The sequence below is a fragment of the Myotis yumanensis genome, unplaced genomic scaffold (assembly GCF_028538775.1).
Source record: "Myotis yumanensis isolate MYYU_CA2020_CCGP unplaced genomic scaffold, mMyoYum1.0.hap1 SCAF_1, whole genome shotgun sequence".
Classification (NCBI taxonomy): Eukaryota; Metazoa; Chordata; class Mammalia; order Chiroptera; family Vespertilionidae; genus Myotis; species Myotis yumanensis.
Window position 1 is genome coordinate 178,346,296 of NW_027223752.1, and position 17,011 is coordinate 178,363,306.

Consider the following 17,011-nt stretch of genomic DNA (forward strand, 5'->3'; position numbering starts at 1 on the left):
ATTTTCATATGTAAGTTTACACATATATAGGAAGAAATATATACAGACTATATATGTATACACAGATAAAGAAGACACACATCTACCAGTTGTGTTGACTTTATACCTCTGTGACTGGAGCCCCAAGTTTTCCAGTGAAATTCATCACAATATTAAACATATACTATCATCAGAGTCAAGACCTGATAAAGCAAGGGTGAAAATATGTCCACTTCTGACTAGTCTGGTAGGTTAATTTTCATCTCTCTACCCAAAGTGGCCTCACCTTGATAAGGAGATGATTAATTTTTGCTATAGAAGGCCATGACAATATGAACTTGGTACTAACTATACTGACCAGCCTCTCTAACCCTTTCCATTTCTTATCTAATTTGAATATCTGTCCATAGCTAAGAGCATGAGAAAGAAGGAAGAATTTTTAAAAACTAATACATGAAGTGCTCCCTAATTATATTATGCAGCTATTAGCCAGAATATTAACATTTTGATATAATCAAATGTAGATAACAGACATTAATTTTTACCTATCCTGTCATTTCTACGTCATATAGAAATCTATTTTAGAAACTAAGATTTTATGAAAATATTTAGGCAATAAATATTAGATTTATCTTGCTAATTTTAAGCCACATTCATGAAAACTCATTTTAATTTGCAATAATTATTATCAGTCTATATCAGTTATGGCAAACCTTTTGAGCTTGGCGTGTCAGCATTTTGAAAAACCCTAACTTAACTCTGGTGCCGTGTCACATATAGAAACTTTTTGATATTTGCAACCATAGTAAAACAAAGATTTATATTTTTGATATTTATTTTATGTATTTAAATGTCATTTAACAAAGAAAAATCAACCAAAAAAATGAGTTCGTGTGTCAGAGGTGTCATAAGTTCGCCATCACTGGTCTAGATTAATCATTACATGGAAATGTAATACTATCAAATTCAGATACACAAATTTCTTTAATAGTTTGTAGAAACTGTGATATATAAATGTAAAATAATGAGTTCATTTTGAACCAAATAATCTAAATATCAATTCACAAAGAAGTTATCTATATTTATATAGAGACCCATTAGCTTGTCATCGCTTCTAAATGGTTCTTCCAAAAGACTTTTTATGGAGGGTGATGTTATTGACTTCTACTGAGTATTGGTAATATATTTTTAATGGAAGCATTTTACTATTACCTGACAGAACATTTAAAATTGCCTTAAACATTAAATCTGGCTTAATAATAGCTGAAACTTGTAGAAATTATAGCAAATTAGTCAATTCTGTGTTAAATTAAGATATAGTGAAAGGAATCACACAAAAGAAGCAGTTTACTTTTCAGTAAACAGCAAGGAAGTACACAGAAGAAGCAGTCCATCTTACTTCACAGACTTCAAGTTCAATTATCTATCTACTTCTTTCATCAACTATAAAAATATCATTTTCATTTTTCTTTGTACCAAAAGAGTATATATAGCATTTTGTATTAAACACAAGTATTCTGAAAAATAACCGGTATGTTATGTATATTTATATTTCACACTAGAGGCTCGGTGCATGAACTTGTGCACGGGTGGGGTCCCTCTGGGTGGCTAGCAGTGATCGGGCCAAAACCTGCAGTCCAATGCCGCGTGCAGCTCCTACCTGCCACTCCCGCTCATCCTGGCCCCACTGTGCCTGCCGCTGGCTCGCACCCAATCAGTCCTTATAGGGAGAGGCTTGCGCTAACACAGCAGCGCTTGCCAGGCATGAGTCCTGCTTCTGGCACCCTCCCAAGGGGAGTGGCCTGTGGGATCAGGCTGAAACTGGCTCTCCAACATCCCCCAAGGGGTCCCGGATTGCGAGAGGGTGCAGGCCAGGCTGAGGGACCCCACTGGAGCACGATCAGGCCAGGGAGGACTGCGGGAAGGCTCCAGGGCATGTCTGGCCCATCTCGCTCAGTCCCGACAGGCTGGACCCCAGCAGCAAGCGAGCAACTGCCCCCTGGTGGTTAGTACACATCTTAGCGAGCAGTTAAGCAGCCTTAGCATCTCATTAGCATATTACACATTGATTTGTTGTTCAGTTGTTCTGCTGTTCGATCTATTTACATATTACCCTTTTATTATATAGGATTGGCCAAACAGGAAGGAAGAATAATTAAGCAACAAGGAATAAAAGGAATTCCCATTTAATATTCCTTTTACACCAATTTGTAACTAGTCATTTCCATTGTTAAGGGTTGATGATTTGTTCCTTCAATGGGAGCAAAAAGAAAGGTTTTACTTATCTTTACATAAAGAGATTACAAGTACAGGTGGGAATGCATTTATATTTTTAAATACAAACTATATATATCGCTTCTCGGCCTTTTGGCTAAGATCAAGTGTAGTCTCTGTTCTTATCAGTTTAAATACAAACTATAACATGTGTACTTATCTTATATATTACGCATTAGAAAGAAAAAATATAATTTATATTAATATAAGAACATGGTGATGTCTTAATATTTTATTGTGAAGGATCATGTGCATAAGTCAATGTTTTCTATGATAAAATTACACAATTTTTTATTGTCTAAAGTTTTACATATGTCTCCTTTTTCCCAGATTGACTCCCCCACCCTGGCCCCTCACACCCCCGAGGGCAAGCCCCCACCACCTCAGTGTCTGTGTCCATTGGTTATGCTAATACACATGCATACAAGTCCTTTGGTTACTCTCTAACCATCTCCCCTCCCCTGCCATTTGTCTCTGGATCTATTTTTGTTCATCAGTTTATGTTGATCATTATATCCCACATATGAGTGAGAGCATGTGATATTTATCTTTCTCTGACTGGCTTATTTCACTTAGCATACTGCTCTCCAGTTCCATCCATGCTGTTGAAAATGGTAAAAATTCCTCCTTTTTTATAGTAGCGTATATTCCATTGTGTAGATGTACCACAGCTTTTTAATCCACTCATCTGCTGATGGGCACTTAGGCTGTTTCCAAATCTTAGCTATTGGAAATAATGCTGCTATGAACATAGGGGTGCATATATACTTTCTGATTGGTGGTTCTAGTTTATTGAGATATATTCCTAGAAGTGGGATTACTGGGTCAAATGGGAGTTCCATTTTTAATTTTTTAAAGAAACTCCATACTGTTCTCCACAGTGGCTACACCAGTCTGCATTCCCACCAGTAGCGCATGAGGGTTCCTTTTTCTCCACATCCTAGCCAGGACTTGGCGTTTGTTGATTTGTTGATGATAGCCATTCTGACAGGTGTAAAATTACACAAATTTAAATTTGAAAATATGCTTGCAAAATAAAACTTTTAGAAAAAAGTTACTAACTCGACCAACACTATAACTTTCAAAAATATTCTAAGCTTTTCTATCTCCGTTTTTTTTTTTTCATGATGTTGCCTCCACTATAGACATATTCCTTGTCTCCTTAGCAAAATATCATATCCTGGGCCATAGAAACTATTTTTATGCTTAGAGTGTCTACAAGGGATCCTGAATATATTAGCTACTCAAGAGCAGTAACTGATTAAACTTTCCTTATATATAGTTACGCATAATTTTATAAAATAGAATACTTAAATTCAAATACATGATTAAAAATGTAAGTTGGGACTACATTTAAATTAAAACAAAAGTAGACTTGCAAATGCACTTATCATGACTCCAGAAGACCCATATTATTCAGCAAGGTATTAATCATACACTCATAATTTTAGTTTGAATATTTAAATTATATTTGTCTTATACAAATAAGAAGCAAGAGGTGGAAACAGTTTAGCTGTTAAGACAGAGAGGAAAGAAAATGTCTTTTACTAGCTCAGAATTTTCTCTAAAAATATTGGGAAAATTTTGAATAAATTTTTCTATATACAAAATTGTTAGAATTACTGAAAGATCTATAAATCTCACTTATATAACTAACAGACCAAGTAATATTTAAAATAATTGATTCTAAAAATCAAAAACAAGAATCAACACATCCATATTACTCCTATATGATCAATTTATGATTAAAATAGTATCATTTAAAAATACATATATGAAACAATTGTCCCCCCAAAAAAGCATGGTCAATATTCAGAGTTGCAAATAAAATAAAAGATAGCTAATCATTTTTAGTCGCAGAATTCAAACTTGACTCATTTAATTTTGCCACAAATATATACATAATCTTTTTTAAAATAAACTTTTCAGGTTTTATCTGCAGTGAATCTTTACTTTTCTTTGAAGCAACACATTGATTCTCTTAGCTTCTCTCTCTGTGCCTTTTATCCTCTGCTCTTTTTTCCCCTCTTTCCATGTATTAATCCATCCATCCATCCATCCATCCATCCAATCAGCACAGAGATAGTCATCAAAGCTGACACGACCTTTTAAATCTATTGCATGTAAAATCATTCCATAGCAGAATTAAAATGCCTCATTCAGATGATAATGAAAATAGGCAATTTTGGAATTCATAAACTCATACTGAAAGACATTTAAATAATATATACATAATCTCATACTTCAGAAATTGTATTGAATAAATTTTAAGTGATTTGACCAAAATTTCACAGCCAAGAGAGAGAAAGGGTGGAGTATAATCTACATTTTCTGGTTTCAAGTTTGGTGCTATTTTTTCCATAGTAAGCTTCTTTTTTCATTTCAAATACTCACTTTATAAAGAAAAAAAATTATAGATAGATAGATAGATAGATAGATTGATAGACATAGATATGTGTGTATGTATATATGCTATATACATACTACATTATGACATCCACATATATGTACATATACATGCACATAAGCACACACACATATACGACCATTCTTCAGTATCCTTGCAGAGTTGCTTTCAGGACCCACCATATATACCCAAATCCACAGATGTTAAAGTCCCCTACATATTTTCATATAATGTCTGTACATCCTCTGCATACCTTAAATAAGCTCTAGATTACATATATTTCCTACTACATTGTAAATGGATGCAATTAGATATTATACAGTATTGCTTAGGGAATAATGAGAAGAAAACGTCTGTACATGTTCAGTACAGATGTAATCATTGTAGGCCTAACTATATAGCACCCGCCAACAACAATGTATTTTTTCCTGAATATCTGCAGTTGGTTGAATCCACAGATCTGGAACCTGCAGATTTGGATGGCTGCCTGTATATTTAATAACTAGTATGACTTCTGGAGATTAGCATATCCAATTCATTTAGTAGAAGCCATGAGCTATTTAAAACTGAATCATATTTAAAACCTGAACATTATACCTTTTTACTTAAAATTTATTCCCCTTTGCCTTGGAAGCATCAACAATTTATCTTAGGTAGTTAACATAAAGACAAAAGGAAAACCCTTGGTTCTGGGATTGACAGTTCAGCAGACCTTTTTGGAATCATTAAATCAGCATATAACCCCATTGTTTTCAATGCTACTATTCACAAGTGGTTTTTTTTGTATTTAATTCTAATGGGGCACTGTGCATAAAAATTAGTTGTACTGTACAAAGATATGCAGATCAAAAGATCTATAACTTTTTTTGCATCTACTCATTGTATTTCCTCCAATGCCAGTGGAAATTGTGCATACATTGCGAAAGGAGGAGAAATAATCAAAGACAGTATAAATTTGATGAATTTCTCTTTTCTTTCACCCTCCACTTATATTGCTCAGTTCACAGAAGAACTAGGTTGAACATATTCAATACTAACAAACAACAGAGAAATTAGAATTGTAGCTGAATGAAATCGGCATTTTCTATATTACTTGGCATCTTAAGCATACAGACTAGCTACTATTTCAGTGGGACACTATTACAATGAAGGTATTTGTGTGTATTTATGACATTAATTATTTTGGGATATCCTCCATGAATTAATGGTTTATTAGAAATTTATCAGCAGTCCCTTCTCATTTAAAATAATTTTTCCTAATATGTATTACTCTAATAACTTCATAAGCAGAAAGTGAGGTTTTAGAACTCTTTTTTTCTTGCATCAAGAGATATATTTTCCTCGGTTCACCTTATGTAACCATTGACAAGCACTCTAAGAAAGTAAACCAAAACAATAACTTCAATTGATGGAAATAAAGTGCTTGAAATTCACCAAATTCATGACAATTAGCAAATATTATACTGAATCAGAAGCAATTTTACTCTGCTGTGCTTCTCTCAAGTTTATAATAATCAAAATAACAACAGTGAAAGTAATTAACATTTATTAGTAATGAGTACTGTACTAAGTGGTTCACTGGCATTATATCTTTTATTTTTTATGAAATTCCTTTCATAGAAATTAGGTTCAGATTAAGTAATTTTCCAAAGACACAAAGCTAGTAATGACTGTGGCAAAATTCACAGATCTCAGTTTGAAACCTAACTTCCTAAAAGAACTATGAGCTTTATCAGTTTATGAACAACATAAACTGATGAACAAAAACAGATCCAGAGACAGAGAAGCATGGATCAGACCATCAAACCTCAGAGGGAAGGTAGGGGAGGGAGTGGGTAAGGGGAGAGATCAACCAAAGGACTTGTATGCATGCATATAAGCCTAACCAATGGATACAGACAACAGGGGGGGTGAGGGCATGAGTGGGGGAGGGGGTAGGGGGGTAATCGGGAGATAAGGACACATATGTAATACCTTAATCAATAAAGAATTTTTTTTTTAAAGGGCATTCAGTAAAGCCCCCTCCCCCACAAAAACCTATGAGCTTCATATCTGGTCATATATTCATTTTAATGAATTTCTATATTACTAAGTGATATGCATATTTTAATTTTTATAATTATCAAAATGAAATTTTATTTGTATATTAAAATTCTCAAATAGCTTTTAATCTTTTTACTTGATAATTTTAAAAATTGTATCTTTATTGTTGAAAGTATCGCAGATATTCCCTTTGTGTGTTTTGTCCCTTTGATCCCTTCCACCCTTCACCCACCCCTCACAGGCCTTCACCACACGATTAGGTCCAAGGGCTATGCCTATATGCATACAAGTTCCCTAGTTAATCTCTCTCCACCCTACCCCTATCCCTGCCTTCCTTCTGAAATTCATCAGTCTGTTCAATGTTTCTGTGTCTCTGGATCTATTTTATTCATCAGTTTATTTTGTTCCTTAGATTCCACATATGAATGAGATCATGTGATACTTTTCTTTCTCTGACTGGCTTATGTAGCTTAGCATAATACTCTCCTCTCGTGATGTTGCCAATGGGAAGGGTTCATTCTTTTTTATAGTCATGTAGTATTCCATTGTGTAGATGTACCATAGTTTTTTTATCCACTCATCTGCTTATGGGCACTTGGGCTATTTCCAAATTTTAACCATTGCAAATTGCACTGTTAGGAACATAGGGGTGCATATATTCTTTCTGATTGGTACTTCTGGCTTCTTAGGGTATATTCCCAGACATGGAATCAATGGGTCAAATGGGAGTATTTTTAACTAGGCTTAGTTTACAAAATTTTTATATAATTTTTTGCTTAGCTTTTATAGATATGATATTTACCACTATAATTTAAACTATTGTGTAAAGAATACTTTCACAATTTTTTTCTCAAAATTTATGTTGACATTTGTTTTGAACTGTCCTATAAACAAATAGTTAGATATATGTAAAATTTTTAACATTAATTTAAATGGCAATTTTGGCAGTTACTTTAAAATATTCTTATGTGAGTTCCAATATCTTATGCACTTGGTATATTCTTAAGCAAAGGGTTTAGAACAAATCTCTAGCCTTTCATTTTTATGGATTTAAATTTTTTTTTCACTTTGGTGACTAATGATCCTATTAGAATGACAATGCCAGAGTAATTGACTTTCTATATTAAACACTTTGAATAATGTAGTTGGGCTTGTAATATTCAAATTATAACCAGGTACAGAAACTGGCTGGTTCATTATCTCCCAATGTCTAATGCTTACTTAGCATTTTGTTCACTAAGTACACTATAATATTGACTTCTATTTCACCCACCATAATTATCTAGTTTATAGACAAGCATCATTCTTGTTTTATAGAAAGATAATCAAGTTGAAGGAGGATATTGCCAATATCACAGAGGGAATCAGTTATAATATAATGTAGGCAGATATAACTAGAAAAAGGTAAAATTCCACACAGATCACTAAAATAATTATAAAAAATACTTGAAGTTATATTGTAATATTTAAAACGTTTATATTGCCAATATCTTTAATTGTTCATCTTCCTCAATAAATTATGATAAAATGACTTAAAATGAGCCCAAGACATTATATTAAGTAAAATAAGCCAGATACAATATGTCAAATACTATATGAATCCACTTATATGAAGTAGTACTTATAGTCAAAATAATGGAATGTTGAGTTTCAGTTTTACAAGTTGAAAAGAGTTTTGGAAATGGATGTTAGAGATGGTGGTACGATGCCATGAATGTTTTTAACACCACAAACTGCACACCAACATGATATATTTTGTGTAATATGTATTTTTCCATCATACAAAAGTGGAAAAAGCATGGAACAGTTTAATGCTTTAATTTTTCCATATTTTTATACCAAATCTGTGAAGTGTCCTGCGTTTCAGTCCCTTTCTCTGTATCATACCTGTAATTGTAACAGTGTTCTTTTAGTGCAAATTTCACTGCCGTGGCAAGAACAGAAAGAACTGGTTTGTGAAAAGGGACTATTGAAAGATTGCACAGTAAGTCAAAATCTTCCCAAACTGAAATGATGCACTTAAAAATAATAAGGAAGAAAGTAGCTTCCTGAAAAATATGTTCACTGAGAAGACATGCAGGTATCTTTAGAAAAAGAACAGGTTTAAGTTCTTTCCTCCAGTAACAATTCACCAGATCCTTCTATATTTTTTAAGACCTTTGGAAAATGTCAATATTTTAGGTTACTTATTAGCTATAAGTGGTTGCAAAATGGACCAAATATCTTTCACCTATCAAAATATTTATCATAATCATAGTTTTTATTATCAGTCAAATACTTATGGGAAATCAACTTTCAAGTACTATACTATATTAAGTAATTACTTGTTAGTCAATAAATCTTACAAAAAAAATGGTCAACGTTACCACTATGAATTTTATTCTTAAGAAAACAGCAAAAATAGTTTTAAACTTTGAATTTTCTGTTAGGTAGTTCTCTTCCTTCTCATGTAAGAGATGAAGAGACTAAGAATCAGAAGTTAGGAGAATTACCCAATCACATAGATAGAAAGTAAAAGAGCTGGGGAACTAAATCTAGAACTTTCTAGATTCAAAAACCTATAGTTTTTATATTAATGAACTATATCTATGCTAAAAGCTAAATCCATTCTGAAAAAAAATGATTTTAGATTAACTTGTGCCGAAAAAAGACAGTAAAACTGTGATTTTAATTAATTTCTTTAGACAGTTTGGTTCAAAGGCATGTTATATAGTATTCATATTTTGAAGAAAAAGAAAAAAATAACATCAAAAAAAGAGCTAATAACTTAAATGAACTATGGGCCATATAAGAGGAGATGAGAGAGAATACACTATGGCCTTTAATTAACCAATTGAAAAATGATGTAAACAATCAAAATATGTCCAATATGAATACTCATTTAAATTAACTACAGAATCCCAGTTTAAAAAAAAGTCAAGTTTGAAAAAATTCTAATGCATTGCTGTTGCGTGAAGACACTTAGGTAAACATATATAAAGAAAGCATAAGCATAAACAGATGACTAGAGACCCTCCACTATTATTTCATTCTTAAGATTGTATTATTTTCCATATGAACAACTATAAACATACTGTTACCCCACCCTACAAATATTGGGGTTTCTAAATAAAACGTAAATGTTTTCCTTCCTTGAACATAATTTCTAAAACAAGTTGAGAAAAAATGTGTATGTGTGGATTCCTGTTTGTAAGTATACAGATGGTGTTATGAGTTCTATATGCATTTCAGAGTTTTTACAAAATTTTCCTGATTTAATGGTGAAGTAATTTAAAAATATTTTCTTAATCTGGAATTTGGACAAAATATATACACTGTATGTCAAAGTAATATAAAATTAATTTACATTTGAAGATGATATCATGTATTAAAAAGTATAATTGTCTTTATATCTTCTCTTTTATTAAGGAGTCAGTTTCCCAAACGTCAGGAAATCAGATGTGAGAGGCAATAAGGCATCTTTTTATGAGCCCATTTTAAATAACAATTAAAAAGGTGAGTCTCTCCAGATCCATCCATGCTGTTGCAAATGGTAAGAGTTCTTTCTTTTTTATAGCAGCATAGTATTCTGTTGTGTAAATGTATCACCGTTTTTAAGTGAAATAAGCCAGTCAAAGATAAATATCACATGATCTCACTCATTTGTGGAATATAATGAACAACATAAAATGATGAACTAAAATAGATCCAGAGACACAGAAGCATCAAACACACTGTTGAGCCTCGGAGTGAAGGCAGGGGAGGGTTAAGGGTGTGGGTAAGAGATCAACCAAAGGACTTGTATGTGTATATATAAGCATAACCAAAGGACACAGACAGTAGGGGAATTGGGGACACAAGTTGAGGGGAGCGGGCAAGGAGAGGTCAATGCGGGAAAAAGGAGACATATGTAACACTTTCAACAATAAAGAATTCTTAAAAAAGAAAGTGAGTCTCAAAATAGTTCAGAAAGTCTTCACAGAACTCTACCTGGAGCTTGAGAAACTTGTTAGATTCTCAGTGACTTTGAAGCAAGCCATCCCATCATGATTCTCACTTCTGGCATCTTTGGTTACAGTGTAAAATGTATGTCTCTTTAACCAATTCTCATCTTTTCATTTTCTCCCTATTTTTTTTTTCTTTTGAGTAGTGTCTCCAATACCTCTACACAATGACTATTGTTCTCCATTTTGCCAACCTCATTACATGGCAATATCATTCTATTAATATTTTCAACTCCTTTATGGAAGACTGCTGGCTTGGAGTAAAACCTAGTTTTCTTTAGCGGACATTGCTCAACTGGATATTTTTTTTTCCACATTCCAGGACCTACAACAACCAGAAATGAGGAGTTAATTTGGCTCAGCTCCTAAATTAATCTAAACCACCAATCCTCTCTCACAGAGTAAAAGTGTCTTTTCTGAAACCTTTCCCATCTGTCTATACTACCCTATTATCTGCCTTTTCATTGTCGGTGAACACCTGATCACCAGCCAATAAATTCATTGAATAAAGTGTAACCTGGTTCAGAATCTTTCTCTTTATCCCAAATCCTGCATCATTTGGGTGATACAGCAGATTGGTACATGTTGATGACTTATCTATCACATTAACAACACAGTTTTTAATATCTTAATCCCAAGGTCCAAATTCATTGCATAAAGTGGAACCTGATTCAGAGTATTTCCCTTTATCCCAAGAGTTTTTTATTTTCTTAATGTCCATTACTTCTACTAAACCTACTAAGGTGTCTGCTTATAGTTAAAGAACCTTGAATTTTCATTATTTCCACTTATTTTTATTTTGCTTCACTTTCAGCTGTATCTTCCATGGTGCTGGTTTACCACTGAAATCGAGTAACTACTCTCTACACAGCCTTTCTAAAACCCTGAAGACTCATTCCATTCCATTTATTCTTCAACCACATGGAGACCTCCAATTTCCTAACCAGAGTCAAACGGTTCATTTTTACTAAAACAATTATAATTGTCAGAGTAATCCGAGGTGAATAAAAGGGTCCATTTTGTACATGACCTATATCACATATGTATTAAAATTCAAGTGGAGAAGTTAGGTAAGAGATTGAATATGTTAAAAGGAAGCTTAAGAGAAAGAGATCTATCTGGGTTAGAGACAAGCATTTGAAAGTAATTAGCATTCCTTTGGGAACTAAAGACCTGAGACTGGGCATGCTCATATAAGGAAAGTATAAATAGAGAGAAAGGGGACCCAGACAGATCCCAGAAGTAAATCAGTCTTAATTAAAATAAGAGAAACAATCAAGGATAATTAGAAGGCACCATCATTGATACCAGAGGAAAATCAATGAAGAATATCATTATCATTAAAAGAGGCAAATAGAAGAGAGTTCTTCAAATAATTAGGGCTGGTCAACTGCATGAAATGCTAGTCAGAAAATTGGACATATAAAGACAGATAAGTTTCCTTGATCTATGTTTGGGAGCATGGACATTATTTATTATTTTAATAAATTAATTTCAGTGAAACAGGCAAGAGTGGAAGCCAGATCGAAATAGGTTAAAGAATAAATAGGAGGTTAAGTGGAGATAGAGTTTCAACACTTTTCAAAAGAATTAGCCTGGCAAAAGTTCCTGTGTTTATCTCCCTCATTAACTAGAAGACCCCAAAAGACAAGGCTAATGTTTGCCTTTCCATCAAATTTAATACTGGCCCCCAGTGTCTGACATAGTGTCTTTCACATAATAGATACTCAATATTTCTTTTTCGCACTGCAGTGATAGAACCACAATACTGAAACTTAGTGATATTGGTGCTTTTAGCAAACTAACATGCCGCCCCAGATATACTGATTCAGAATCTCTGGTGTTAGGAGCTGGAATTCAGTGACAACATTTTCTAACTTCCTTAACAGTTAGGTTTCATAGAAAGGAATGTGAGAAGTGGAGTATGTGTAATTTTCAGTGCAAGGAGTTAAGAACCAAGCGAGCTTCTGCACTGTCTTTGTCTCCTTGTGATGTTTGAATGCAGGAGAACCTAAAGGACAATGAGTCTAAGAGCTGCAAGAATCCTGGATCCCTAGGTGAAGAATTTTTCCTAACTACCCAGGAATATATGACCCTAAGAGTAATTACCTAGGTAACATGTTACCCTAGGAAAATGTACCTTGTAGAACCCTCGTTCACAAAGAGTGGCCCATAGAAAAGCAGAAGTAGTAGCACCTGTAAACTGGAGTGGGGTCTAGCAATCTGTTTTTCACAAGTCCTCCAGGTGACTCAAATGCATGCTAAAATGTAAGGACCGCTGGTGTAAAAGGATATACTTTGTTGAGTCTTATACCTGTGTTTGTGCCTTCTATTTGCTACAAAGGGAGGATCTAATGAACCACAGACTGTTTTACTCAGTCTGAATTCTGATTTGTAATTCCTTTAATCTTATGGATGTTTCTGAAGGCTTTTTAATGCTGATATTGTACATTTGGTTGTCCAAGAGGGTTATTTAAGATGCAAGGCCCCTGGAGAGTGACCCCATCTATGGACAGATTTAGCATTCATTAGGATCTGCATCTGCTCTGCAATTATTTCCTCCAAGGTCTCTGCTTAGACAAGAACCTTGAGTTTTTCTTCTTTCCACTTACTTTTTCCTTGCCTCATTTTCAGCCCTGCCTTCCATGGTTCTGGCTTCCCATTCCTAAGAGATTCCTGTAGCCAAGGTTCCTAGATTTAGAGGGGAATACCAAATGCCTTGTCAGTGTGAGATGGCACGTGACCTCTTTAAAAAACAGCAAGTAATTGATCAAAGGTTGAAAACCTGACGAATTAGAAGTGTCGGTTTTTAATGTCTCTTCCTGGTCATTATTCTGTAACATATGTTTTTAATCTAAGTGAGTCTATAGACTCACTTGGGTATGCTTTCAATAGAAAGAAACTTTTTTCTTCTAATTAAATTGTCCAAAAATAAGTTATGCTTCCTCTTATAGTTAGGAAGTACTTACAGAGGTTGGAATATATTAGAACTTATGTATTATAAAAAGGTAGGGTAGGACAATTTAACAGCCCCTCCAACTCTGAAATATTTACTTTTCAAATTGTATTTGAAACAATTTTATACTTCAAGGTCCTGACAAGATGACAAACTGGTAAAGGCTCCTCTTCCCCTCCACAAAAAGCAAATCTATAAAAACTTCAGAAGAGTAAAGGTGGCATGTATCTGAGGGACCAATATAAATGCTCTGAGAAAATTGAAAGAGACAAAACATGGTTGTAAATGGTAGCTGGAATATCCAAGGTGGCCGGATGTGGAATATCAACACATCTGTAGGAACCATCAAAATCCTACTAGGGCTAGAGTTCTCTGTAATTGGCTCCTTTATTAACTTTCAGATCTCAGACCTTAGCACTCACCCTCTTGGTCATGGACATCCAGTTACCCCAGCATCTTTGCTTTTCCTAAAATGTACAATACCTAATCCCATGTCAGTGATCTTGATCTTATTCTTCCTTCAGCTTAGGATGATCTCCCTCTTAGACAAACACATGGCTGGCTTTTCCTACTGCTTCGGTTCTTTGCTCAAAGAGTACCTTCCTAGTGAGACATTTCTTGATCACCCTACTTAAAATTACAGACTCTGCCTCCACTGCCTTCCTCCCTCCCTGGTTTATTTTTTGTCATAATATATATCATCATCTGATAGATGATATATATTATTTATTTATTGTTTATTTTCTCCTCCTCTCTAAAATACTGATTCCATGAGGCAAAGAATTTTGTGTGTTATATTCATACACACACAGACACACACACAACAAACAAAAAACAACAACAACAAAAGAAACTACCAGTACCAATTAAAGTGTTGCATATTAGGCCACATATCAAAATTTGTTTAATAAATAAAATGTGATTATTTGATTGAATATTACCAATTACAATATTAATAGAGTAATAACACTAGTGCAAAATATTTAAACTGTATATACTAAGGACTTGTGTAAAAACTGTTATTCTAGATCCACAACTCTGCCTTTCTTGTCTTTGAGTTTGCCTTGTAGATAGCATTTAAAAAGCAGTGAAATTTTGAAAAAATATTCTAAGAAGTTTCATGCTCTAGAGTCCTATTGCCCCAATAATAATTTGTTTTATCTCTGCAGTTGCAATTATAAAATTTGTCTGAATAATGAACAAATTCCTACGGTCCTTCTTGAATTAAGATAGAACAAATTAAGCAGGAGAAATAATCATAGTTCAGTAATACTTATCAAATTTTTAAATATGTTATGAATCCAAGCAAACAGGATTTCTGTAGAAGTTGCAAATGCTACCATTTAGCACCTTTTGGAGACAGAGTTTGGTTAAACCTGAACACCCATCAGATTATAATCTGAAAAGTAAGAGCTCCTAAAAGTTTCCTAGTTTGGAAACAGAGAAAGCTAGAGTGTAAGTAAACCATGTATATGTAGTAAAAAACAGGACATATTCTATTTTTTGAGCTGAATTACAAAAGAATGAAAAAGGAAAAGAAAAAAACATTATTAGATAGCCTGCTAATGTGAATTTGGTCCACCAGATTTTTTATGGTATTTTGAGGCACTGTGTAAACAAACAGTCAGCATATTACTTTTGTGATATATGAGCAGCACTTCAGAGACAAGGAAGTAAAATTGAACGGCTTTTAATAGCAAGTTTCCCTCCCCAAGAACTGCAGTGACAGTCATTCACAACTGAGCACCGACATAACGTCAGATTTACCACACTTTGGATGAAACTGTGTAATATGTGCAAAAAATAAAGTATCTTTGGCTCATTTTAGCATCGTGAATTAACATTAAGTAGACAGAATTTCTTCCAATTATTTGCATGAAAAAAGTATCTTTGCTGTTCTTGAATATATATTAAATTGGTTATTACTATTTAATAAGAGTGACATTTCTTCCCTCATTCTGTAGAAAATATCTCAATGTTCAGTGGGGATCAGGGAGGGTCAAGGAAGTTGCTCTGCATGTTGTTTGCAACAGAGAGAAACTTCCTGTAGCTTTTCTGCCATTGTAAAGGAGGCGTGCCAACTGTTGACAGGAGAATGAATAGGTTCAGTCAGGCCTACCATGAATTCTATTTTCCAAAACTGTGTTCATTGGATGTGTTGTCAACAAATTTTCTGGACCCCCTTTTTCATTGTTGGCAAACTTTGTTTTATTCCTCTAAATGCAATTAGAGAGCTACGTGCTATGCAGAATAATGACTCCGGGGAATCATTTTCCATCTTTATAAAATAGAAATATTTCCACATTGAATTTAATGGCAATGTGAACTTTCTGTTTGTTTTTTCCTATGTGTGGAAATCACGACATTTTGAGATTAAATGAATAACTTTCACTTTTAACATATATCACACCTCCTCAAAGTAAATACTTCACTATAAAAACTGTACCAGCTGCTGGACCCATTCACAATGTTTGTTAGGCTTAGAGAATCATAAATAGTCAGCAAAGAACACAGGAACTGCTACTATTTCAAAAGATGCCCAGTTTATATACAAAGGTTATATAGATAACATATAAGAAATCAACAATATACTCATGCCTTATAATAGAAGAGTAGTTTATTTAAAACATTTTCATATATATCATTTGATTTTAATAATATTCCAATGAAATATATAGGATGTCACTTACGTAATGTCAAATCATTCATATCTTTTTCTTTTGGACAGAACATTTTTATAATTCATTGTAAAGTAAATCATCTACTAACCTAAAGTAAATCATCTACTAACCTCAAAACCTCTTAAAAAGTAGAGTAAATATGCTCTAGGGCTATTAATTTCAGACTTTTTAATAGATCTAGAACTTTACTGCATACTCTAGACATGCCATTTTCATATGTATATGGACTATTAGACCACATAACATGTATTAAATAAATGCAAGTTCCAAACTTTTCCTTTCCCTCTCAATTCTTCAAAAAAAATAAATAAATCTATTTTTTAAGTGAATTAAAATATCTCACTCAAGTAAACAATGTGCAAGTGAGAATTGGCAATATACAATAAGAAAATGTAAATTATACTTAATTTGATTATTATTGTAAGCTTTATAAAAGATATATATATATACCAAAATTTTACAATCTACTTTATTTATTTGTTTGTTTATTTGTTTATTTATTTATTTATTTATTTTTAATTCTTTACTAGAGGCCTGATGCACGAAATTCATGCAAGGGTAGGCCTTCGCAGCCCCAGCTGCCTCGGCCCTTGTGACCCTGGCTGCCTGAGCCCTCTCGGCTCCTGGTTGCTCCTGGTTGTTCCGGAAGGTCATTCCGCTATCCGGCCTAATTAGCATATTAGCTCTT

General features: G+C 33.7%; 1 protein-coding gene and 1 pseudogene across 3 annotated transcripts in view; one reads left to right on the forward strand and one right to left on the reverse strand.

Moving 5' to 3' along the window:
* GRID2 (glutamate ionotropic receptor delta type subunit 2) overlaps positions 1–17,011 on the reverse strand; it is a 1,396,175-nt gene that overhangs the window by 1,156,812 nt on the left and 222,352 nt on the right. The gene's annotated exons all lie outside the window — the stretch shown is intronic.
* On the forward strand, positions 2,331–2,452 carry LOC138999500 (U2 spliceosomal RNA; annotated as a pseudogene).